At 37.7% G+C, this 26,965-nt stretch overlaps 1 protein-coding gene across 3 annotated transcripts in view; it reads right to left on the bottom strand.

Annotated features, from left to right (window-relative positions):
- Positions 1–26,965, bottom strand: part of RAF1 (Raf-1 proto-oncogene, serine/threonine kinase) — a 67,203-nt gene that overhangs the window by 28,581 nt on the left and 11,657 nt on the right. The window lies entirely within an intron of this gene.

Genomic DNA, 26,965 nt, shown 5'->3' with positions numbered 1-26,965 from the left:
TTCATTACAGCATTGTTTGTATCCTTGAAAACTTAGGAAAAAGATCAAACACCTCAAAAATAGAGAATTAAACAAATCATGTTAATACTCGTGTGATAAATGAAGTAGATCTTTATGTGCAGAGATGGAAAATGCTATCCATGACAAAACAAAAAATGAAAAATATAGTTTGACCCTTTTTTATATTAAGCTAGAAAAAGGGAAGAAAATAATAAAGTACTATTTCAGCAGGATTGTGAGGACTTTTTACTTTTTATATATTATGTATCTAATTTTTGCTTTTTATAATTTACCATTGTACTATAAACTTCTAATAGCCTGTTTTATTTCTGTAAGAAGGAAGGTCAGGACAAGATCCCACAGCCTTCAAGTGGCAGGGCCACGACTTACTGCCTCCTTCCTCTGGCACCTAAACCTGAGCCCCAACACACTCCTAACTCTATCCTTTAGTTACCAGGAGGTCACTTTTTAAGGGCATCTACAGCTCCTTTTCCCCCTAGATCTTTCTTCCCAACTAAAGAGGATGAGATGAAGGAGTTTAGGACCAGATGAGAGAGGAAAAGATGAAAAGAGAGAGAGAGAAGACTCATCTGAGCATCTCACTACCCTGAAATGATGTGGCTCCTAGGATCTATAGATACAGAACAGCCAGATCAATCCTAAAAACGCAACTCATTGTGTCCCTCCTCTGTTTAAGACTCAGAATAAAAGCTAAACTCTTTCTTTCGGAACATGCCAAGCTTCACGCCTCAGGCTTTTGAACTTCTTGTTCCCTTCACCAGGAAGACTGAAACCTCTAGAAACAAGCAAGCTGGCCTTTTCATATCAATAAGGTCTTCACCTAAAAGTTCTCTTTACAAACACTTTCCCTAGCTAGCCTATCAAAAAGACCCCACTCCCCTACCACCATCAAATAACTCTGTCTTATTTTCATCACGGCACTTAGTACTATGTTAGACTGTTTAGGGATTTGGATCAGTACCCCCCCACCACCCTCTGTCCACTCCATGAGGACAGGGCCCTGCCAATCTTGTTCACTGCTGTATTCTTAGTACTTAATACAGTACCTAGAACATGAAGGCATTCAAATATTAATTAAATGAAGTTAGGAACCAGAATAATGCTGCAAAAAATATGAATTTTTAATAGAAAAGACCCATCAAGAACTAGTAAATGTGAATTAAATCTCCATTTGGTAGCAAACATTTTAAAAATGCCTACCATTCAGCAAAAGACAAACTGCAATAAATTGCATTCTGTATTTAATTGTGGGAGAAGACTGTATTACAATCTATTGGTTAAAGAACCCACTTACGAGACTTAAATGTAGCCTAAGTCCAGGAACACAGTTATTTCATGATGAATTCTAAGTCTTGTAGGCATTAGAAAATAACAGTGCTGGTACTTAGTAGAGAACATACTACAATCAAGTGACAAAGTAAAGGCAAACCCACTTAATTCTCAATTTTAGACTACTGATCATTCATAGTTTTTCTTTTTCCTTGTCTTAAGACCACTCAGAGGCTAAGAAGCATACTAAGTCAGTGCTTGCCAACCTTCTTCACGTCACCCATACAAAATGATGGATCATATCTGCAAGGTATGCTGAGGTAGGCAGACAAGTCCAGGAAGACCAAGGGCCCTACCAATTGCCCCATGGCTGATGGGTACACCTCTAACTTGTTCATCACAGGAAGCTCTATGCTAATGTATTCCTTAATCAATTCTGAAACAAGAAAGAAGTATCTTCTAAAAACCATACAGCAGCAATATACTTCAATCTTAAATGGAGACGTTCAGAAACCCCATTGGTTCTACTCTCAAATGTAAACGTAGATGTAACGTAAACCTAGCTTCTAATGTTGTGATCTCTCCCTCTGATCTGTTAACCAAATGCTCCAAGTTAAAAAATATATACACGTTCACATATACACACCTAGAGACATACTAAAACTAGACAGTCCAAAGCAGAAATCAATTTCTGAATGTGAAAGGTCTTTCAAAGTTCCAAAGAAAAGTTTCAAAACAAATGCATTCTCTCATGAATGGGGAAATTCACTATGCTGGAAGAAATCAATCATTTAAAAAAAGACAAAGATATCTCCCTATAAAAGATTACTATTCCTAATACACAAAGAACTCCTAAAAATTAATAAGAAAAAGATGAACAATGCCACAGAAAAACCAGGGAATTAAATTCACGGAAGAGGAACAGGAAGGCTATAAACAGTATTTTTGATATCAGATTTATAAAATTTAAAACACTAATAAAAACATCCATCACAAGCATTTGAGGAAATCTACTTCTCATTATACTTGCTAAAAGTGTAAATCGCAACAGTCTAACAATCTAATAGAGTCTATTAGCTACTTAAAGATTTAAATTCACACACCATTTGACACTATCCTACAGGGAGAAAAAAAACGACCCAGCACTACAAAAACACACAGGAATATTTACTGCAGCATTGTCTATAACATCCATAAACTGTTAACTTCCTCAGAGCCAATGCCATGGAACTAAACTAGAACAATTTAAAGCAAGACTGGTTTACAAAAACGAGATCTCCCAGGAAATGATACTGCCAACACACTGGCTAACGGTCTAATTTAAAGACTATTTACCCAACTTTTTGTCTAGAAAAAATACTATCTAAAGTTATGAAAAATTCTACTTTGTTTTGCCGGAGCAAACTTTAAAGAGAAAACTTTTAAGCTTTAAATAGAGAGTATTTTATACTTTCATCTTTAAGTAGAAAACTATTGGGTTTCACTGCTAGAATTATAAATTATTCTCCATAATGTAAGAATGGGGCCAACGCCATCTATCTGTCACTAACACATTTTTTAAATACTGCAAAGCACTATATGTGTTGTGCAATATCAAAAATAAACCAAATGTCAAAAAAAAGATGAATTAAAAATGTAAAATAATAAATAAATAAATAAATGTAAAAAAATAAATTTCTTCATATTTATCCAACCTTTTCAGTCCTTACATAAAAGTGTATTTAAGAGAGAATTGTTACACATGGCATTTGAAGATAACTTTGATAGCAAAAAGTTTATATGAAATCTAATTTTAAAAGCTAATTTCTGTCCAATGATAAAAAAATAATCTTTTTTTAGGTAACTCTCTTCATATACAAAATAGTTACCTTTTACCAGAAAAGACACAGCCCATTCATAATTTCATTTATTATGACAGCGAAATTCTATAAATTATTTAGGAAGCCTATAATTTACTTAATATGACTTCTGGCCTATTCCAGAATTCAGATTCAACTGCTGCTTCCTTCTGCATTCCAGACCCCCTCAACCCCATCCCCTGCCCCGAGCAGCACAGAACACCTCAGAAACAAAAAGGGCCTGCTAGATCCTCTCCCACACTGCTTCCTCCACGTTGGCTACTATTCCATTAAAGAACTGCCACAATGGGACTAAGTGCAAAGTCAGTCTCTGAAAGACATCAAGGGATGAATATTTTATGACAGAAAAAGGGGACAATTCATTAATTGCTAGATTATCTTAGCTTTCTATAGACACACCTCCATATTTGTCATTCACGAGTTTATCTAAATTTCTCCAAATTCTTGTATTTCTAGTCTACATTATTTCTGAGGGTGGAAGGTTTCATAGGTTCAGCAAAAAGTTTGCCTTTTATTGGCTTCATACTTCATTCTACCATACTGGAGTTTAAAGATATATTCGCTTTAGTCATGTAATTCATGATTTTTATACTCTAAACTGTTTTCAAAGCTCTATCTTTCTATACCAAAAAGTCCATTTTTATCATAGCTCACTTGTCATAATCTCTCTTCAATTATTCTTTACATGAATATTCCTTTTTAGAAAGTTAGAGAAAGATACTTTTCTATATCCAAGTAAAAGATGGTTTATAAATTCTAAATAGTACTGAGTTTAGGGGCAAACAAAATAACTATAGTAGAAAGACACACAGCCCTGAATTATGCAGCATGAGGACTCAAGGAAGAGTCAAAGGCGGAGCCCCTGAACAATCTGACAGGAGTCCTACCTTCACATCCATTTCCGCTGCCTTCTTCGGGCCCTTTTTGTGGTATAACTAAAAGAGCACCCAATATGGTTTCAAACAAGGACAGAATACGTACTCTCTTAATAGCCAGCTTCTTCAGGGAAGAGACTTCAAAAACTCAAGTCTCTTTCTTCCCTAGAGTATAACTCATCACTTTCTCAAACTGTGGAGTATGACCCATTAGTGGTCAGGAAATCATTTTGGTGGGTCATGACCAGCTTTCTTAAAAAATAAGAGGGGCTGGCCCCATGGCCAAGTGATTAAGTTTGCGCACTCCGCTACAGTGGCCCAGGGTTTCGCTGGTTCGGATCCTTGGTGCAGACATGGCGCCACTCATCAGGCCACACTGAGGTGGTGTCCCACGTGCCACAACTAGAAGGACTCACAACTAAAATATACAACTATGTACTGGGCGGGTTATGGGGAGAAAAAAGCAAAAGAAGACTGGCAACAGTTGTTAGCTCAGGTGCCAATCTTTAAGAAAAAAAAGATTGGTACGTTGTTAGCTCAGGTGCCAACCTTTAAAAAAAAAAAAAAGAAGATAGAGTAGAATGTATCACACAGTACAAATATGTACTATTTTGAGAAATCTTTTATTCAGGTATACACATATTATAAAATGTACTTCTTGGGGCCGGCCCCAGGGCCAAGTGGTTGGGTTCAGGCGCTCTGCTTCGGGGGCCCAGGGTTTCACCAATTCAGATCCTGGGTGCGGACATGGTACCACTCATCAGGCCATGCTGAGGTGGCGTCCCACTTGGTACAACCAGGGGCACTCACAACTAGAATATACAACTATGTACTGGGGGGCTTTGGGGAGAAGAATAAAAAAAAAAAATTGGCAACAGTTGTTAGCTCAGGTACCAAACTTTTAAAAAAAGAAAAATGTATTTCTTAGTGTGGATCACTACTAATCTGAAAGCTACTGGTGTAATATTTAGAATCCCCAGGAGAGCTTGCATCAATTTATCCAAATGCATTTATCCATACAAAATACATCTTCCCTTTTTTTAAGGATCCATCTAGTCTTAAAAGTGTCTTTCTTAGTCCTACCAATGAACTCTCTCCACATGTGTGCTAATGCCACCTTATGTTACATTTTAAAATCGTCGTTTCTGGGGCCAGCCCCGTGGTCGAGTGGTTAAGTTCGAGTGCTCCGCTTCGGTGGCTGGGATTGCACCAGTTCGGATCCTAGGCGCGGACATGGCACCACTCATCAGGCCATGCTGAGGCGGCGTCCCACATAGCAGAACCAGAGGCACTCACAACTAGAATAAACAACTATGTACTGGGGGACTTTGGGAAAAAGGAGAAGAAAAAAAGAAAGAAGACTGGCAACAGATGTTGGCTCAGGTGCCAATCTTTAAAAAAAAAAGTCATTTCTCTTACTGCATGTAATTCTAGTTTTCATGTATTTCATTGCTATGTGTACAGAAAAAAACTCAGTATATTAAGTTTTCATTCTTTTTTCAGGTACCATTAGTTATTTTGTGACCTTACTGATCATTCAAATTTACTGTGAGGCTAGCTACTTTAATGGATACACTGACAGTAGCCTGAGACCATTCTCCAAGGCTGATTAAGTTACATGGTTCACTAACTTTTAAATAATATGACATTTTGAAGGTATGGAACTTACATACCCCTGGTTCTTATACTATACTGTCTCATTTACTAAATTATTTTGCCCTATGTTGAGGTTCTAATATTTATCTCTCTCTCAAAGTAGCCCTTCCTCATTTATCACTTTCTCATTTATCACTTCTCATAATGATCTTTGTTGCTGTGAGGGCTTCTGTTTCCTGCCTGCTGAGATGACCTTCTTTTCTGCTTTCAAAGAAAATACCAAATGAGAGTATGGTCCCAACTCTATTTCACTGAACTTAATGTAGATTCCCTGCCTAATTTAAATCCTTCTCCAAAGCGTACACAACAAAGATTGTACTCATTCAGTCTTGCAACTTTTTTTTTTAACACTCTCTTCTGTATGGTTTAAGAGACCCAGTCTTTGTACAGTATTAAAACCTAAAAATGTACAAAGTAGGTTTCTGAAAGTCGTTCTGTGAGGGCAGCTCCTCAGTAGAATTCTGTGACATTCTTCAGGTAAACCCGAAATTCTGCCTCATAAAGCCTCCCTTCTTTGCTCCCTATTCATAAAGAATTTACTACTCCCTCCTCTTTTTCATATTTATATTATTCATATATATATACACACACATATAATTAACAGCACTTTCCACCCTGTATTGTAATTATTTATTTACATGTCTGCCTCCCTATCTGACTGTAAGCTCCCTGAGGATAGAATACATGACCTCTTTGTCCTAGCATGACGCCCAACCCATAGGCATTATTCAACCAAGACTTCAAAACCAAGGGGATGGTAGTTACAGAATCCAAAATATATTAAATATTTTAATTATTTAATATTAAAATTTACGTAAATTATTAAGGGGGGAGCTATTTTTAAGATGTAATATAAAGTTATAACCACAAGCAAGCATCCATGAAAAACACAAATATTTAACAAAGACTGGTCATCTGAACAATAACAATATTGGTTTGTTCTCTATTTTGACACCTGCCAAAAGTCACCAGGCAACAAGATGTACTTACCAAAAAGTAAATTTCTTAAACTTCTGTACCAAGTAAGCAGCAACAATAACAATAATGATATTAGCTAACAGCTATTGAGTTTTTACATTTCAGTATGTACATATTAAGCATCAGCCCTTTACATACAGCATCTCGTTTAATCTTCCTAACAATTCTATGAGAGAGACTATTATCCTGATTTTGGAGATGAGGACACTGAGGGCCAAAAAGTTTAAATAAAATTGTCCATGATTACACAGTAAAATAGAGAGTCAAGATTACTGACAGAATATCTAACATCAAAAGCACTCACAAGTTTTACCAGGGCTTTATCACATCATTGTTCTTTATTCTTAAGGCAGATAAGATCAGTGCATTTGTGGGACAAGCTATTGCTCAGATGAGGTGCCAGATTTCAAGCTTGTGGCTGCCTGCTCTAGCTTCCTGATAGCCGGCTCCTTCCTTCCACACTGGTAACTTGTTTTTAAATATACTTTTAAGTAAAATATGATATAATAAGAATTAAATTTGGGGAGGGGGTAAAGGAAAAAAGTTACCCATAACTTTACTCATCCTAACACAGTATTTTTTGGATATCATCTTCTAATATTAGAAGTATAATACATGGATATCAGTTTAAAATCTACCTCTATCTTTTATTGCTGTGTGGCCTTTTGTCAAACTGCTTAACTTCCCCCACACCAATTTTCTCACTCAATCATTCATGCAATAAACGTTACTGAGTACCTACTATGTACCAGGCACTGGTCTAGATGCTTGGATTATCTCAGTGAATTAGAGACAAAGACCCCTGATCTCAGGAGAAGCATATCTTCCAGTGGAAGGACATACAATCAAGTAAATTATATAATAAGATAGTAGGTGATAAGTGCTGGCGGAAGGGAGGCAGGCTGCAATTTATACAGTGAGGTCAGAGTAGGCCTCAATGAGGAGGTAACAGCTGAGCCAAGACTTGGAAGCCAGGGAGTGTGACTTGCAGAGAGCTGAGAGAACATTCAAGGGAGCAGAACAGCCAGCGAAAACTCTAAAGCAGGAGTGTTTCTGTGTACAAGGAATAGCAAAGACATTATGGAGTTCAGTGAAGTGAGAGCATAGCTGGCGGAAGAGGAGACAATGCAGATAACATACTGCCATATACGTCACTGTAAGGACTGTGCCGTTTACTGAGTGAAATGGGAAGCCATTTAAAGATTGTGAGCAGAGGAGAGACACAATCTGCCTTAGGTCTCAAAAGGACTGCTCCAGCTGCTATATTGCAAATAAACTACATACGCAGTACATACACAATTATAGAGTTCAGAAGAAGTCTGGACTGACGAAATAACTGTAAAAAGGGATAACAGTACTTACCCTCATTGTGTTGTTACAAAAACTGTTCAATAATGTTTGTAAGGCACCTAGTACTGTGCCTGACGTACAGTAAATGATACTACTATAGCTTCTGCCTTACACAAGGAGAGCCAGCACAGTTTGAAATTAAGGGAGGGTAGAAATTCAGCCCATGCTCACTTGCTAAGCCATGTGCCTGGTACACAGACAGCATCAGCCTGGAATAAGGGGATTCTCCTAATTCACATGAAAGAGGCAGTCCTGCTGACTGAGCTATGGAGCTTTTGCTATTTAGCAATGATGCCTTGGGGGTTAGTTGTGGCCTTAATCCTTGTCCATATGTATACACAACTGCATTCTCAATCCGAATCCTATGCTACATTATTCTCCTTCCAAATATAATTTAAAATATTTGATAATTATTTGTATAATCATACTCTATTGTGTTGAATGGAATTTATTCTTACTACTTTTAAGTCATACTTTTAAAATTTTTAAAATCTCTGAAATCAGAACGCATCTTATAAACAATGGGGTCCCTTATCTGTCCTAACAAAGAACCTGAAATAAATACCTTCAGATATATAGGTATTTTGATTAACACCCTAAGTGTGGGATTACTGGGTCAAAGGTAAGAATTATGTATGAATGCTTCTACTGTCATGTTTTTAATATTTTAAAACTGGACTTGGGTGAATTTTCGTATTTAAAATAAGGTTATTTTCTGAAGCAACTGGTTGCTGCCTATTTTTTCTGATTTTTTTGAGGGGGGAGCGGTAGGTTTAACCCGGAAAAGGAGGGTTATGCTGCTACTTCATCTTCTTAGAAGTGACAAAGGCTTCTAAAAGTTTAGAGAGGTAAAGATACAGATTGATAAATGCAACAGCAGTGGGTGTAACTTTTTTTAAGAATTTCACATTAGGTCCATTTCCCTCAGCACAGTTAAGTGTTGGTGAGATTGTTTTGTGTTTTTTATATTCCTCCGAAGAAAAGTAAAACTCAACAGCCTAGTTCCCAAAGAGCTCTCTGAAACCCTTCTAATAAGAAGGTCCACCCCTTCTTTATTCTTGGAAAAGGTAAAATAGAGGGTCTCTAGACTGGGGGATCCCAGGTACAATTGAGAGTATGGATGCCATTCTGGAAACTATACTAACTGAATGTTTGAATGCAGAGACCAACGCCTCTTCCATAGCTGGGCTCAGGCTCAGAGAAACTAGCATGAGTTCCCCTACCTTGCAGAGAAGCTCAAAGACAACACGCCTAACCTATACACTCAAAGATTCCAATCAGTTGTTTATCCTTATCCTTTTAAAAATAAACAGACTGCCAAGGATTACCAGTCATTTTAGGAAAGTCTCTAACATGGATGATAAAGACCAAAACACACAGGAATAAAAAAACACAACTGGATGACTTGAGCTATTAGATTAACTGGAGTTATCAGAACAGAGCCCAAGAATGCCCAGCACATTAAATTTTACAATAATGGGGAACCAGAAGATTCTATAAACTTCTAGAGAAAAAAGACAAAGCACTAGGAAGAAGAATGACTTCAAATTTCTCAACACTAGAAGCTAGAAGACACAATGGAGCAAAGCCTTTTAAATTCTGAAGGAAAATTATCTCCAACTTGGAATAATCAACAAAACTACCAATGAGGATAGAAAAGAGGTATTTTCTGACATTCCTAATTACAAAAATTTTACCTTCATGATCCCTTTCACAAGGGATTTGTTACACGTATAGGAGTAAATCAAGAAAGAGAAAGACTTGGGATATAGGAAACCGGGCATCCAACACAGGAAAGCAGCACACAAAATCTGCAGGAAGCCAGTGGAGGGAAATCCCTGGATGACAAGTGTGCATCAGGAACAAGAATCCATAATTATGTGACCCTTTCTAGCAACCTCAAACTGCCACCACCACTTACCTACATGATGGCTTTTTCTTTCCTTCAGAGAGAGAAAGAGAAGGGAGAGAAGGAAACAGCTGACATTTTTAAAGTTTTACATGATCTTATACCCCTTTAAGTACAATCTTCCTTATAGAGGGGGTAGTGGGACCTGTGCTAGGTCTTGAGACGTTCTAGGTGACTGAAAAGCGTGAATAGTTTAGCAGCATAGGATTTCCCAAAGCATGGGCCATATATTATTCATGGTTTACAAAATGATTTTAAGGGACTTGTAGATATGACAACATAGAATTGAATCAACCAGATAAAGCTTATGAGAAGGAAGAAGTCTGAGTTTGGTATCTTTAATACCTCTTTAACACTTCCTAATCTCCCTTTTTATTTATTTATTTTTGTGTGTGAGGAAAATTGGCCCTGAGCTAACGTCTGTGGCCATCTTCCTCTATTTTGTATGTGGGATGCTCCCATAGCATGGCTTGATGAGTGGTGTGCAGATCCACACCCAGGATCCAAACCCGTGAACCCCAGGCCACCAAAGTGGAGCGAGCAAACTTAACCCCTACGCCACCGGGCCAGTCCCCCTAATCTCTCTTCTTAATAAAAACAGATTTTACACTCAACACCACTGGCAAACCATCATATCTAACTAAAACTGTTGTTTTTGTTTTAGGAATCTAGTACTATAATGTGATTCTATTCTCCTGGTAGCTTCTTCTGGGTTCATTTTGACTGTGTGTTTTGCAAGTGTTTATAACACAGTTACCTCCAATTTTGTGCAAAAGAAATCAACACAAGATAATGAGTCACAGCCATGCACCCTCAATACATCACTACATTTCCAGCAAGGAAGCCTGCACCTGCTTTGCCCCTGTAGTTTAGGATGATGCTATCACTCAGCTCTTATCTCTGTAACTCAACAGCCTCAAACTACTTTCACCTTTAAGTTAAAGTTCTATTTAATATGATACATATATTAAGAATTTAACATGCCTTTTTTGAGGGGTTACTACTGGTTAACTGCCCATGCCAAGGCCAGGGGGGAGCTGCCCTCCTGGCCCCAGCCTACCTTGCAGCAGCCTGTCTGAGGAGCAGCCTTCCTCTCCTGGGTGGGTCATGTAGTAGGGCGTGGGGGGAGGGGAGGGTGTGCTGGTCACATCCCCGTGTCTGTGATACCCATGGCAAAGAGAAAATCTGCTGGAACAGACTTCTGAGGAGTGAGGAGAGCTTAATAAAATGGTTTCAAAAAAAAAAAGAACTTAAGTGTCTTTTAAACTATGCTAATATTTATATTATATTTATATTAGGAGTCTTAGGTTGCACAGATATTAAGTGGTCTGTCCTCATTTTGCCCATGAGCGCTGTTACTTTTTTGTGTATAATTTGGCAAAATGTATGGATTTTCAGGAACATTTATCACATCACGGCAGAAATGTCTATATTGGTTTTCTATATACAGTAGTGTCTTAAAGCTTCCTTTTAAAAATAAACGTATTTAAGGGCCAGTCCCGTGGCTGAGTGGTTAAGTGCGCACGCTCCGCTTCGGTGGCCCAGGGTTTCGCCGGTTCAGATCCTGAGCGGGGACATGGCACCGCTCATTAAGCCATGCTGAGGCGGCATCCCACATACCACAACTAGAAGGACCCACAACTAAAAATAAAACAGCTATGTGCCGGGGGCTGTGAGGAGAAAAAGAAAAATAAATAAATAAATGTATTTAATTTTTAAAAGTGAGCTATTTAAGAGAAAATATTAAGTAAGCAGTACTGTAGGTGGTTCTCTGTTCTAGTAAAAGTGAGGAAGGTAACAGATGAGTGACTGAAATTGGGGAACCACTAGTCTAGCAGAGGCAATACATTCTTTACATAAAAGACCCTGTACTTTGCCATTACTTATCTGTCAGGCTTTCAGGCAAGTCTGATCAACAATAAAGTCTTAGCAATCAAATCTAGAATTTTTCTCAGCCTGCTCCTTCTCTCTTCCCCTTAAAGAGCTTTCATTATACTGCACCTCCAGGGGCTTCTTCTGTCTCCAACTGCATCTCCACTATTGCTTGGCTGGCTTCTATTCTTTCTCCTGCCCCAACGATGGATGTACCTCAAGGCTCTATTTCACTATACTTTCCAAGTGTTTCACAGCCTTTCTACTCTGAACTACTGCCTCCATCAATGAAAACTGTGGTGGACAACTCTATGTTGTCTCTCAAACTCACACTCCTCTTTTGAGAACTTCTCTCCTTCACCCATAGGAGTAAGCCCCAAGCAGCAATGTTTATATGTTTATATTCATGATCCTGACCCTCTAGGCCCCACTACAAGTGAATGGAACAAGAATCCAAGCTGGGAACTTGATCTGAAATTGAGCCTAGACAGAATGGTCCTTCGAACTGAGAACACGTAAAGTCAGGAGCTGTAAGATAAAAACCTTGGTTCATTTTTTCCAAAGCAGTAAAACCAAGTTTGCTGTTAAAATGGCAATATTCTCAAAACTAACTGGTAGATTCAACACAATCCCTACCAGAATAGCTTCTTTGCTGGCTTCTTTGTAGAAACTGACAAGCTGACCCTAAAATTCATATGGAAACTCAAGGGACTCAGAATAGCCAAAAGAATCTTGAAAAAGAACAAAGTTGGAAGACTCATACCTTCCAATTTCAAAACTTATTAGAAAGCTACCATCATCAAGGCAGTGTGGTACTGGCATAAGGACAGACACATGGATCAATGGAACAGAATTAAGAAGGGTGTCAAACAATTAAACCATCCTAGCACAAATGGTGCTGCGCCAATTGGATACCACATGCAAAAGAATGAAGTTCGACCCCTACTTCACAGCATATATAAAAATTAACCCAACGGATAAAGACCTAAATGTAGGCGCTAAAACTATAAAACACTTAAAACAGAGGAGTAAATCTTCATGATCTTAGATTTGGCAGTGGCTTCTTAAGATGTAATACCAAAAGCATAAGCAACAAAAGAAAAAACAGATAATCTGGACTTCATCAAAACTAAAAACTTCTGTGCTTCAAAGGATACCATCAAGAAAGCAAAAAGACAACTCAAAGAATGGGACGAAAGATTTGCAAATCATATATCTGATAAAGGACTTGCATCTAGAATACAAATATTCTATAGAATACAGAATAAAGAACTCTTACAACTCAATAATAAAAAAAGACAACCCAATTTAAAAATAGGCAAAGGATCTGAATAGAAATTTTTCCAAAGAAGATATAGAAAGAACCCATAAGAACATGACAAGGTGCCCAACATCACTAATCATTGGGGAAACGAACATCAAAACCACAATGAGATACCACGTTACACCCATTTAGGATGCTGTTACCAAAAAAAAGAAGTGTTGGCAAGGATGTGGAGAAACTGAGACTCTTCATGCATTGCTGGTAGGAATGTAAAATGGTTTAGCTACTATGGAAAACAGTATGGCAGTTCCTCAAAAAATTAAAAATAGTTACTATATGATCCAGCAAGTCCACTTCTGGATATAGATCCCAAAGAACTGAAAGCAGTTACTCAAAGAAATATTTGCACACCCATGTTTGTAGCAGCACTATTCACAATAGCCAAAAGGAAACAACCCAAGTGCCAAGAGACAGATGAACTGATAACAAAATGTGCTCTATGCATAGAAAAAAATATTATTCAGCCTTAAAAAGCAAGGAGAGTCTGATACATGCTACAAGATGGATGACCCTTGAGGACATTATGCTAAGTGAAATAAGTCAGTCATAAGAGGGCAAATATTGCATGATTCCACTTATGTAACATTCCTACAGCAGTTAAATTCACACAGACAGAAAGTAGAAAGGTAGTTTGCTAGGGACAGGAGAGGGAGGAGGGGGTGGGGAATTTACTGGGTACAGAGTTTCAGTATAGGATGATGAAAAAGTGCTGAAGATGGATGGTAGTGATAGTTGCAACGGTGTGACTATACTTAATGCCACTGAACTGTACACCTAAAAATGGTTAAGATGGTAAATTTATGTTACATACACTCATGAGTCACTTGACAACAGGGATATCTTCTGAGAAATGCATCCTTAGGTGATTGCACTGTTGTGTGAACATCATAGAGTATACTCACACAAACCTAGATGTTACAGCTGACGACACACCTAGCTATGTAGTACTAATCTTATGAGACTACCATGGTATATGCAGTCTATCTTTGACCAAAACATCATGATTTGGTGCATGACTGTGTATTTCACCACAATAAATTTTTTAAAAATTGTTTAGGGGCCAGCCCAGTGGTACAGCAGTTAAGTGCGCACATTCTGCTTCTCGGCAGCCCAGGGTTCGCTAGTTTGGATCCCGGTGCAGACATGGCACCACTTGGCAAAAAGTCATGCTGTGGTAGGCGTCCCACATATAAAGCAGAGGAAGATGGGCATGGATGTTAGCTCAGGGCCAGTCTTCCTCAGCAAAAAGAGGAGGATTGGCAGTAGTTAGGCTCAGGGCTAACCCTCTTCAAGAAAAAAAAATTGTTTACACTTTCGTAAACCAACCATGTTATTAAAAAAAAAAGAGAGAGATGGCATGTTGATCATTACAGGTCAAAACACTGAAACACTATTAAAGTCACTGATACTAAATTTGGAGGCACTGGGCAGGCCCATGTACCTCCCTGGACCTTGTGGATTCATCACAAAAACAAGGTGGCTAGGACTAGATCAGTCCTACTCCCAGCCTGGAGTCTCAGGACCCCTGTGGACTCAAAAATCTAACTAAAAACAAAAAAAGATTCTCTGGTTACTTTCAATATTTCCAAATAAAACCTAGTAAAATTATTCTTTTACTTTACAAAAGCCTGCCCAGAGCAGTAAGAACATAAGACTTCTCTCCTTCCTGCAGACTAGAATTAGAGGACTTCAGGGTGGATTTACAGGTTATTAGGACCCTAGAACATGAGAATGTTCATAGCATTCCTAACAGTCAAAAGGTGGAAACAGCCCAAATGCCATATTCATCAACTGATGAATGTGAATGAATAAATAAAATGTGGTCTATCCAAACAATGGAGTATCACAGCCATAAAAAGGAATCAAATACTAATACATGCTACAAAACGGATGAACCTTGAAAACATTAAGTGAAAGAAGCCAGTCACAAAACTCCACATATTACATGATTCCATTCACATAAAAGTCCAGAACAGGCAAGTCCACAGAGATAGAAAGTAGATTAGTGTTTGTCTAGGGCTGGGGAAGTGAGGAATTTTGGAGAGTTATAGCTAAGGGATTTCTTTTCGGTGGCAATGAAAATGTTCTAAAATTGATTGTGGTGATGGTTGCACAACTCTGCCAATATACTAAAAAGCCACTGAATTATATACTTTAAATAGATGAATTGCATGGTATGTGAATTATATCTCAAAAAGCTGTTACCAAAAAAAAGCAGGTCTGCAGTAATTTGGTAGGGGCTATCTGGGTTTCTGAATTTTCTAATTCCTGGTTCCACTCCTTCATAAATCCTGGAACTTTTCCTGCCCCAGTATCCACCTACAAGATTCACTATTATATTTACTCTAGCTTGAAATGGATTCTGCTCCTTGCATCTAAGAGTCCTAAGAAAAAACATTTCTATCCTTAAGAACTGAAGGTACAAGGAGCAAGTGGCTCAAAAAATATTTGCTAAATAAATGAACAGCAACAGCAGCAAGAGTTTTTATCAGTTACCATATCCTAGGAACTAGACGGAGCACTTTCTATCAATTACAGTACTTAAGAAGCAGAATAGTTTTGTGGGTAAGACAGGTACTGGGTTTGAAATCCAATTTCACTACTTACAGGCTGTCTAAACTTGGGCAACTTTTAAACTCCCTGGGTCTCAAGTTTCTCAGCCGTAAAGTTAAGATAATATAGTACAAATGTTACCAAATCACAGAATGAATAAGTTAATGTATGAAAAGTATCTAGCTTACAGTCTAATACATAAAAAGCATTCTGAAAGTTAGCAAAAATTGTGTACCTCTCCTATTACAAATTCTTCAGATAGGAAGTTTTTTTTTTTTTTAAGTGCATCATACTCATTAGTAAGCTTAAGAACTAGAGCATCATTTAGTGGCAGGTATGGGGTTAACTTGAGACCTTCAACTTTTGAGAGCTTCAGTGAATTCAAGATCTCCCAGCAAATGAATACAGAATCTTGGGTATGTGTAGATTTACATCTTTCTGGGGAGAGACCTTAGCTTCTATCAACATTTGAAAGGAATGCATGATCCAAAAAGAATCAAGTATCACCGGGAAAAGGGTCAGCACAATTGGAAACCCTTTCACTAGCTCTTCCTTTGCTCATTTCTGATTTGCTGTTTTATATGGCAGTAACATATTTTAACATTTAAAAAGTCCAAGTATATTTATCCATTATACCTTTATGGAGACTGTAACAAACGAGGTAGGGAATATATACATACGTATTACATAACTAGTAAAACTATACACTATACTGTAAGGTAGAAATATTACGATAAAGAAATACAAATGAGATATAGCAGCCTATTCTAAAACAAAGAAAATTAAAACAATGGTTGGGGGGAAGCTTACGTTAAGAAAAAAGACATTTAACTATTACTTGAATGCAGCTATATGACTTGCCACCTCTAAACTGTAAGTTCCTTGAGGACAGGAACCAATCTTCAGCTCCCTCACCTTGCATGGAGTTTGGCATAGAGTAGGTGCCCAAAATGTACTGAGTAAATGAGTGGATGAGCAGCTCAACCAATGATTGCTGACAAATTTAACTCACCAGGCAGCATGCTCCTTGAACTAACTTTCCTAGATACAGGATTCTGAATATTTGAAGTGAAGTACAGGTGATTTAGGGATAAGCTAGGTGCTATTATTTAAAAGTTTTGGGGCCGGCCCGGTGGCAGGCACAGCAGCTAACTTCGCATGCTCCGCTTCGGCAGCCTGGGGTTTGCCAGTTCAGATCCCAGACCTACACACCGCTTATCAAGCCATGCTATGGCAGGTGTCCCACATATAAAGCAGAGGAAGATGGGCAGAGATGTTAGCTCAGGGACAATCTTCCTCAGTAAAAAAGGAGGACTGGCAGCAGATGTTAGCTCAGGGCTAATCTTCCTCAAAAAAACCCCCAACAGATTAAAAAAAAAAGTTTTGAGGTTGCAAGTAACAGAGAATCCAACTCAAACCGCATAAATAAAAAGTAATTTACTGGTTCATTTAACTGACAAGAGCAAAGGGAGAATGGCTTCAGGAAGGCTTGGTCCAATGGCTCAAGGTCACTAAAAATCTGGTTTCTTTTGTTTTCTCCTCTCTGCCTTCCTTGGTGTTTGCTTCATTCTAACACTGACCCCACCACCCCAAGTCACAATGTGTGTGACTATAAGCAGATTCTGAGAGCTACATGTATCCTCATTTAAGTCTGGGAGGTAAAAAGCATTTCTCAGGGAAGCTCTTTGGAATAAGGAAGACCCAAACATGATTTCATATCTCACTAGCCTTCCGTGAATCACGGTGAACAAATCATTATATCCTAATGGCTGGGCTTTATTGATTGGTTTAAGCTAATCACCCTCTCCCCTAGTGCTAAGGATGGGGTCAATCTCATTAAAATTGGATGGCTATCTAACAGGGAATAAGGGTTGACAGCTCCTCAGATAAAAATATGGGACACAGTTACCATGAAATGGGGGGAACAGAAACGAGTGTTCACTTCACTGGTTTACCAGTAACAATCACCAAGATCAAGGGATTAAAAGAGGGAGCTCAGAGAGTAAATTGGCCTACCGTGCATACTCTTAAAATGGTACAATCAAAATTCTGGTGACACACTTCAAGCCCCTCGCACGTTGCCACTGTTTATACAACACCCACCCATGACAAATCAAGCAAGCAACACAGGTCTTCTTAAGCCTTGTAGCTCTGTTCTTTAGCAAATCTCAGAAGATCCTTAGAAGACTGTAGACTCGTGAGCAGGCAGGGGACCTAATACCAGAAGTTTTCCTTTTCAGTTGCTTCTCTGGAATACATCTGTCACTAGGACTAGGGAAATAAAATTTCCAGAAAGTGAAATATGACACATAGTAGAAAAGGGACAGACTTGACAGATGAAGAAAAACAAAAAAACAGCATCTTTTAGGCATCTACCCCGAAGTAGGCAGAGTGTATAGGTGTTTTATATGCTATTTCACTTAATCCACATAACTGAGGTCAATGTTCTTAATTTCAATTAAGGATAAGACTCAAAAAAGTTACATAATTTGCCTTACGTGAGTTTAAATCCAGGCTCTGCAACCAACTACAAACGTGACCATAAAGAAGTCACCACCTTTTTGGACCTCAAGTTACCTCCTCTGCAAAATATGGAGTTGGATGAGATGACTTATAATGATCCTTCTGGCTCTAACAGCTAGATGAGTCTAGAGCCATGAAAATCTAACATATATTACAATTTCCTAATACAGACTGTGGTTCCCTGGCTTTCCAAATAGACTACACCAAGCAACCTTTTCTTAAGGATTTATAAATCACTATGATGAGTAATCTCTGGTTACTGACAGAACATAAATATAGAAGATTCTCCTAAAACAACAATTTTACTCAGACTTGAGTGAGAAAGGTTAATAAGGTAACTAAAATTTTTAAATATTTTTATAATACACCTATTATGAAGTAAAATTCAAGAACCAAAGATTTAAGATAAAATGTGACTTCAAAGAACTTTCAGACTTAAACAGTAGGCATTTAATCTTCTCTAATATTGGCGGTATAGTGGAAGTTTCAGAAACAAGGATAACGAATGTAACAGACAACTGAATTCTGTGTCTCCTTTGTATTCTTCAGACATTTCTTGCACTCCGGTGGCCAATGCCACTTCTGACTATCACTGTACTTACCACTATTAACACCCCTACTCCTCAGCATTTGCTGTTGACAACCTGATTTGAGGAAAAGAGATTATAGGGATTGTGAATTAAGGAGCACAACAGGAAGATAAAGAGCCTAAGGACTTAGCCTACTGAGTAATGAAAAGGCTTTAAGTATAGGTTTATTTGCAAGGTCAAACTGTATTCCAGAAAATTAAGGCTACCAAAAATCCAACATTCAGGTAAGCAAGATCCTCTTACGCAGCTGGACCATAAAACTGCATAAACTGTTATGGTAAGACTTTTTTTTAACACACAAATCATAAATTTTCTAAACTCCGTGAGCAGTGACTCAGCTTTGTTAACCTCCGTGCACTTAACTCCTAGAAGAGTACTTAGCAAGTAGTTGTTGAATGACTACATATGGTGAGCACATGCTTTGAAGTCAAAGAGACTTGTAGTTGATTAACCTTCTTGGCCGTGTGGACCTGGGCAAATCACATCTAAGCCTTAATTTCTTAATACGTAAAATGAGCACTATATTTTAAACACGTGTTGTGAGAAGTAAATGAAACACAACAAAGAATGCAAAACTCCATGTCTGGTACATAGTGGGCACTTAATCCAAGATAGCTATTACTACATGATAGCTATATTACTGTTATTAATAATAGTATGAGTGCTTATCAGCACAACAAAGTAACCCGGATGTTATCCTTGATTCCTTTTTTTCCTCACCCACATTTATTCATCCATCATGCCCTGTGAGTTCCTACTTCAAAAATCCAACAACCTTAACCTAACCCCAACCAATCTAACCTAAAGCACCATCATCTCTTGCCTAGATTACTCCAAGTGTCAGTATGTCCACTCCCAATCCCTCTAAATCTATTCTCTACAGACTGATCTTAAAACACAAATCCAGTCACATTATTCCTCTGCCAAAATCCTTCATCAGTTCCCCATCACACTCAAAACCCAAATTCTTTAACTATGACCTACAAGGCCTACATGATGACCCAGGTCCTATCTCCCTTCTCTACCTTATCGTCTCTCTTTCTCACTTTATTTCTGTCATACTGACCTTCTTGCTGCTAGCTCACTTCTTGCCAATCATGTTTCCACTCAAATGTCACTCCTCAAAGGGGACCTCCTTGACCATCCTGTTCAAGTGTATCCTTGCCCCTCCTCATCATTCTTCTCTGTTTACTCAGCTTTACTCTTTTCATAATACTTTACACCATCTAATATAATACTTTGAAATCATACTAGCATCTGCCTACTTAGTGATTACCGTCTGCCTATCTCACTAGACAGCACACTCCAAGAAGCTAAGTTCATTTCACCCTTATAACCCCATCACCTTTAACAGTAAGTCCCTAAGACACTTCCTGAATGAATAACGAACACTGGCATCTGGGTCCAACGAGTGCTGAGTTCTAATAGAAATCATCGGTGCGGTCATTTATGAGCCACACTATGCTGAGGGACTACGCTCCAGAACTAGAACACTGACAAGTGTGAAATTCTACAACTGCAGAATCAGCACAATAGAATTACTGACTGGTAGTCAGCTAACGTCCTATAACAAATCATCAGACAGATCCCAAACAGACAAAAACCAGCTGATAATACCCAACTGAAGCCATTATGGAATTCTACTAGGCTGGAGTTATTTCCAAAGTTGGATTCACTAGTATTGTTTAGCATTTCCCTTCATAGTTCTTCTCATTTAAAAATAAAGCCAAGCATCATTCTTGTTCACCTGCTCGGTCACACTAAACTGTAAACATTTTCCACCTACACACGTATCCAATTTGTCCTAAATATACACTGCTGAAAATACAAAGTGGTTTTAAACCACAGTGCCCCTACTAAAGAAAGGTATTTTTAAACATGCATAAGATCATGTAGAATGCAAAAGAATGTGTAGAAAGAGAATGATTTTAGATTTAGGGGGGAAATAGTTCAGTTTAAAGGAAATACAATGATTCTCAAATCTTTTGGGTACCTGTTGCAAAACAAGAATGCTTTCCTAAGCATAACCAAATAATGCTAGTTATAGTTTAGATTCTTCTATGTTAATTTAAAATATTCTTCATAGGGGCTGGCCTGGTGGTGCAGCACTTAAGTGTGCACATTTCCCTTTGGCGGCCCGGGGTTCACCGGTTCAGATCCCGGGTGTAGACACAGCACTGCTTGGCAAGCCATGCTGTGGCAGGCGTCCCACATATAAAGTAGAGGAAGATGGGCACCGATGTTCACTCAGGGCCAGTCTTCCTCAGCAAAAAGAGGAGGATTGGCAGCAGATGTTAGCTCAGGGCTAATCTTCCTCAAAAAAAAAAAAAATTATTCTTCATGTACATAAGTTGTCAAATATAAAACCAGACATTCAGTAAAATTAAGGAGAAAAACAAACAAAATTTTGTTACTGTTTCCAGCAATTTCCAGAACATGCGAAAACTAAAATCTGCTAACATTTTCACATCATGTTTACAAATGATTCTATAATCACACAGCAGTCACTATTTTCTCTGTATTTGCTATGGGCCAAATACCATAGGGCACAATGTTGTAGCCCTAAGAATAATTCTTCATTTTAGTAAAAAGATGAAGCCAAGTTCTCAATGAATAAAAACAAGGGACTGTTGAAGATCAACAAGTTTTATAGGCCACAGCTAATTAGCTGACTTCTATGGTTCAACATAACTTTCTCAAACTCCTTCTTGAATAATTCAAAAATACAGCAGTGTTAAGAAGAACAACTTTTACAGTAAATTCATATTTTTAAAATCAGGAATACATTCCTGAGGGTTTCCATGAACAACATGCACCAGTACAGCCAATGTATTTTCTGCTATACACCAAGTGGAAAGCTCTGAAAAAAGAGAGGAATAGAAGCAGGAGGCCAGTGATTTTCATCTCCTTACACTTTCAAGAAAGAAGATTAATTATATTTTTAAATCTAAACACTGGTAAGGCAAGGTAGAAGTCCTTTCCATAATACTGCACTTCCATTCTCAGGCAACAAATCAAATGGCCCATAAGAGCACTGGTACCTACCACTCAACCCCCAGGCATCAGCAGAGAAGTTACAAACATTCTGTTGGCTAAGGCAAAAGGCTGTACCGTATTGCCAGAGAGTCTGCAGAGTTCTGAGAACTGTGTCCAGTCCTCATGCCCCAATCCACACAAAGCACTGTGTGGCTGAGAAACCGGCTATAGCAGGTAGGAACACTCTTGGATACGCAAACATGTTAAGGATCAAACAAAGTAAGAGGGTAGTAAATACAGGGGCCATGCTATGTGAAAACTGACTTGTTTAAAATTTTTAAAGAAATCAAGTTATTTCCTAGCATAATTCCTAATAAGCTGTTGACAAGTGATCTTACAAAGGACACTTGTATAATTTATTCTGACTCTCATAATCCAGGAGAAAACTGGGTTGCAACACAGGCTTTTTAAACGTAACACATTCATTTCAGCCTTCTTACCCTGTGGCCTAGCTCTAGCAATAATTTCAGTGAAAGGCTGCATTTGGAGGCATTTCTAAAAATAAATAAATAGTGCCAGATTAACAAAATGTAAGTTAGGAAACAAAAACTTTCCAAAAACCCTGGGAGGGTCTCGTTGTTTTTGCTTTTTGAGTTTACAAGATGCTATAAAAAATGTTTTGAAAGCAAGACTATGTTTAAGGTGCAAGAATATTAGGGAGGAGCACACACACACAAAGTACTATTAAGTAGCCTCAGGACAAGTCAAATCTGATAAGGCTACAATTATGAAAATGTAACTACCAGTACTTAGGGTATAATTTTAAGCTATTTGAGTCCTATGCTTTAAGGTGCAAATCCCATCTTAAAGCCTAATCTGAGGCATAAATGTTTGACTAGAAATGCTCCTTTACCAACTTCTGGAGACACAGACCACACTGGAGCACTCACACAACATTTCTCATCAATTCTCTTGTCATAGCTCCTCTCCTGAAAGATGGGGTTAGATTCCTTTGCACCATGGTAAGAAAAACCAATTATAGCAATCCTGATTAAACCAAGAAGCTTTTCAGGAGTTCAGTGTACAAGAACCAAAAAGTTCTAAAACTTCTGCCTAAAAAGGTCAAGAAGCAGTTGGCAAACTTGGGGTTAAGGTTGACTTTGTTTCACTCTCTTCCTACCTCAAATCAGCCAAGCAGTCAAATCTTACTATTGTCCTTTCTGAGCAGAGAAACCCCGCACAAACACCAAACAAGGTAAATACTTCACACACAGACATTTTAAATTTTCTTCCAAGATGCCTGAGCAAATCACTATTTATAATCAGACACTCTGAAAAACTCATTTTTGAGTTTTTCTTCAGATACTATCTTATATTTCACTTAAAAATATTAAAGTGGTAAAGCAAAAATACCCAAGGTAGCCAGTACTTTGGTGTAGAATGAGGTTTTAAGAGATTCTTAGACAATCTACCTAAAACCTAGTTTCTGAGAATGCAGCAATGCATTCTATGTGGTTAAGATTGATTGCAGAAAGTTTACTTCAGTCAAGAGAACTTAGAAATTTACAGAACTTTATAGTTTATTCAGCTCTCCTCTCCATTATCTCACAGGACTGTTAGAATTAATCAGGCTAAAGCAGAGTACTATTCCTACCTCTTTTTTAGAGGAAGAAAATGTGAAGTTCAAAAGGTTTAGTGACAATTTAAGAGAAGCAAAACAAAAAATTCAGATCCTAAGACTCTAAATTACAGTTCCATTATAACATACTGATTTAAAAAACAAAAAATAAGTATTTAATGTTGTTACTATTATACTACTTTGAAATAAATACTGTTTATAAGTATTGCATCAGACCTGTATGGGAAGGAAAGGAAAAGATATACCATATCTTATATGTCATAATTTAAATCTCTTCATATTTAAGGGATTTTTAGGAGCTGGCCCGGGGCGTAGTGCTTAAGTTCACACACTCCGCGATTTGGCAGCCCGGAGGTTTGCAGGTTCGGATCCCAGGCGCAGACCTACGCACAGCTCATCAAGCCATGTTGTGGCAGCGTCCCATATACAAATCAGAGGAAGACTGGCATGGATGTTAGCTCAGGCCCAATCTTCCTCACACAAAAAACGCATTTTTACTTCATTTCTAAATAATACATGATTTAGTTTAAATTCATAATCTTTGAGCAGTTGTATTCCTAATGTTTTTTTCTCACTTGGCCTTTCTTCTTATCTATTGAATAATATAGAATAGAGGGTGTATCAAAAATATAATCTTTTATCCAGAAAGATAACTCAATCTGCAGCAGGGTAAGGATTTAAGACAAATACAATGAAGATTCTACAAATTTCTTTTCAGTCATTCTTTTTTATCTTCATTCCTAAATTTTCTCCTCAGCGTTGGTAATACCAATTAGATAGAATAAAATCTCCAGGTAATTAAAAGACTGCTGAACTACAAAGCATGACTCATGAATTCTCAATATTAGTCAGTACCAAAGAATTCCTATACATCAAAATAACCTCAGTACTGCCCTACAGTTAAAATCCTGCTGTGCTATCTAGCTGCTCTAGCTGCTCTGCTCTGGGTTTCTCTTTGGTTTAAAAGCAGAGAGGAGGAACTGGCAGCAACAGCTTTAAATGTCTACATCTGGTATAAACGACGTGAGTACCTCAAGGTGCCTGTATATTTAAACAGCCTTTCACTTACTGACATTTAAATTTAAGATTTACTTGTATTCCTTCTCCTCTACTTGGCATGTTTTATAACATGTGAAGATTAAATAATATATGGGAAGCATACAGTGTTAGCCTGACATAGCAAATGTTATCTATTACCATTCGTTAAACAAGCAACGATGGTTCTACTGGTCACAAAAATCACTCTTCTGTACAGCCCTTAAATCTCCAGCCTGGGTTTTTCTGAGTTCAAGGCCTACCTTAAGCTCATGTTACTGTGCTCCAAAATGTTTCAAAGTACAGATCAACTGTGGAAGACCTTGTTTAGCTCTCACACTACTTGGGAGAATAACACTGGCTATATACTATCTTATTCATTTGCTCTTTACATATTCCCAGAGATCCTCTGCAGAGCCTGTATGGGGCAATTCTAGATGCTTTACTCATTAGTCTACAACTTGGAACCTATGAATTTCATCAACACACTCCTAAATTACCTAAAATTAACTAGTGCAACTTTTTGGAAAATACGTCTCTCTCTCCCTGGATTAATCACTTCCTCAAAAAGTTTCTTATTTTTATTTTTCCAGAATAGGAGAAATAAAACAAGACTTAATATCAAAGAGAAGAGAAAATAAACCAAATGCCATATACAACTTACAGCGACTTATAGCTTAATGCTTAAAACGTAACATGTCCTATTTCACTGTTCTTTAAGTAAAATACAGGTAAAAGTAGCTCTATTAACTATACATTGTGTGCAATTTTATTTGAAGTATACGTCAGTTTATATTTTAATCAGTTAACCTATTAAAATACTCTAACACTAAGTTATCTTTCTCATAAATCAGAAAATCAGAAAATAGATTGAGCATATAGAGGAGAAACGGCAGCAATGAGAAACTAAGTACACAATTTGTAATGACTCCAATAGTCATTCTGATCAGAACAATATTCCAAAGACTTATGTCTACTCAGTTTTGATTACTTAATTGTATAATGAAGCTTTAAAATTACAAAAGCCAATACAGCCATTTTAGAAATCTTTCCACTTAAGCTCACTTTTCAGAGTATTACCAATCATATAAAATTCCAAGCATCTTAAAGTCTCTCATAAGAATTGGCAAAATTAGCAGAGAAAACTTTCCAAGAAGGGAAAGTCCCTCCATTAAATAGTAAATGTTTAAGACAAAACATTAGGTGGGTACCCCTAATCACCCCAAGGTTTATGTTAAAGGCTTCAGAGTGAGCCCACAATCTCACCCAAAGCGCCTTCATAAACTGGGTACATTTCATACATACGTAAGTGATAGAAGTTTCCTAGAAGTTTATGAAACATAGATTAGTGGTGAAGGAAAACATATTTTGGAAAGAAGAATATTTCTCAAAGTGTTCTTTTAAACTAAATCCCTAAATATTTAAGATTTGAAGAAATGTTTTCACATAAAGTAATAGCAAAATGCTTCATTATGATCTTGCAGAAAAAAAAAGTAACAGGAACAAGTATTTCTACTCAGGTCAACAAAAGCTTAGGAAAGACAACTCTTCAAAACGGGTATCTCTGAGGGCCCTACGAAAAATGAGTACTCAAAGAGGTAAATTAGTTTAGGACTTGATCCCTGCCCTCAATCATTTTATAACTGACTTGAAGAAGTAATACAGAGATTAGGTGGGGTTAATCATATAAGGCCTATAAGAAGAAAATGGAACTATTATGGGTCATAAAGAAAATTATAAAGCAGAGGGTGTTCCCAGAAACCTAAAAAAAATTGTTTGTATCACACCTAGGAGTTAAATTCTAAGACGAAGATAGGATAGAGTCAAAATTATTCTAGAAAATCCCTTTAATCTCTCAGTAAGTAGATGGCCTGTTATTTATGGTATTTACTTCATCTCTCTTCCTGTTTCTTCTTCAAAATAAGGATCATAATGTACCTATATATCACAAGGTTGTTGAGAAGATTAAATGAATTAAGTAAACTCATAAAAGAACCTGGCAGGTAAGTAGTCACTCAATAAAGGTAAAAAGTATTATCTTTAGGGATCATCTTTTTAAAAAAATTTTTCTTTAGACAAAAGAATCACAGTCAACTGTGAGATGGCCAAACCATAAGGCTTATGAGAATTGAGAATGATGAAAGAGTAGATTCACTTTCTTCAAGCGCAATTAAAATCTCACAAGAACATATACTCAGTAAAACGGATGGTGGTTAAAATAGCCTGCACTATTAAAAAATACATTTTTTTTGGCAGAGCAAAAACATAGTTGAATGCTCATATTTTTTTAAAACGTTTTTTATTTTTTGAGGAAGATTAGCCCTGAGCTAACATCTGCCACCAATCCTCCTCTTTTTGCTGAGGAAGACTAGCCCTGAGCTAACATCCGTGCCCATCTTCCTCTACTTTATATGTGGGACGCCTGCCATGGCATGGCTTGACAAACGGTGCACAGGTCCACATCCAGGATCTGAACCAGCGAACCCCAGGCCACAGAAGCAGAACCTGTGAACTTAACTAGTGCGCCACCGGGCAG

The sequence above is a fragment of the Equus caballus genome, chromosome 16 (genome assembly GCF_041296265.1).
Source record: "Equus caballus isolate H_3958 breed thoroughbred chromosome 16, TB-T2T, whole genome shotgun sequence".
Lineage (NCBI taxonomy): Eukaryota > Metazoa > Chordata > Mammalia > Perissodactyla > Equidae > Equus > Equus caballus.
This window is presented reverse-complemented; position numbering and strand designations above follow the sequence as displayed.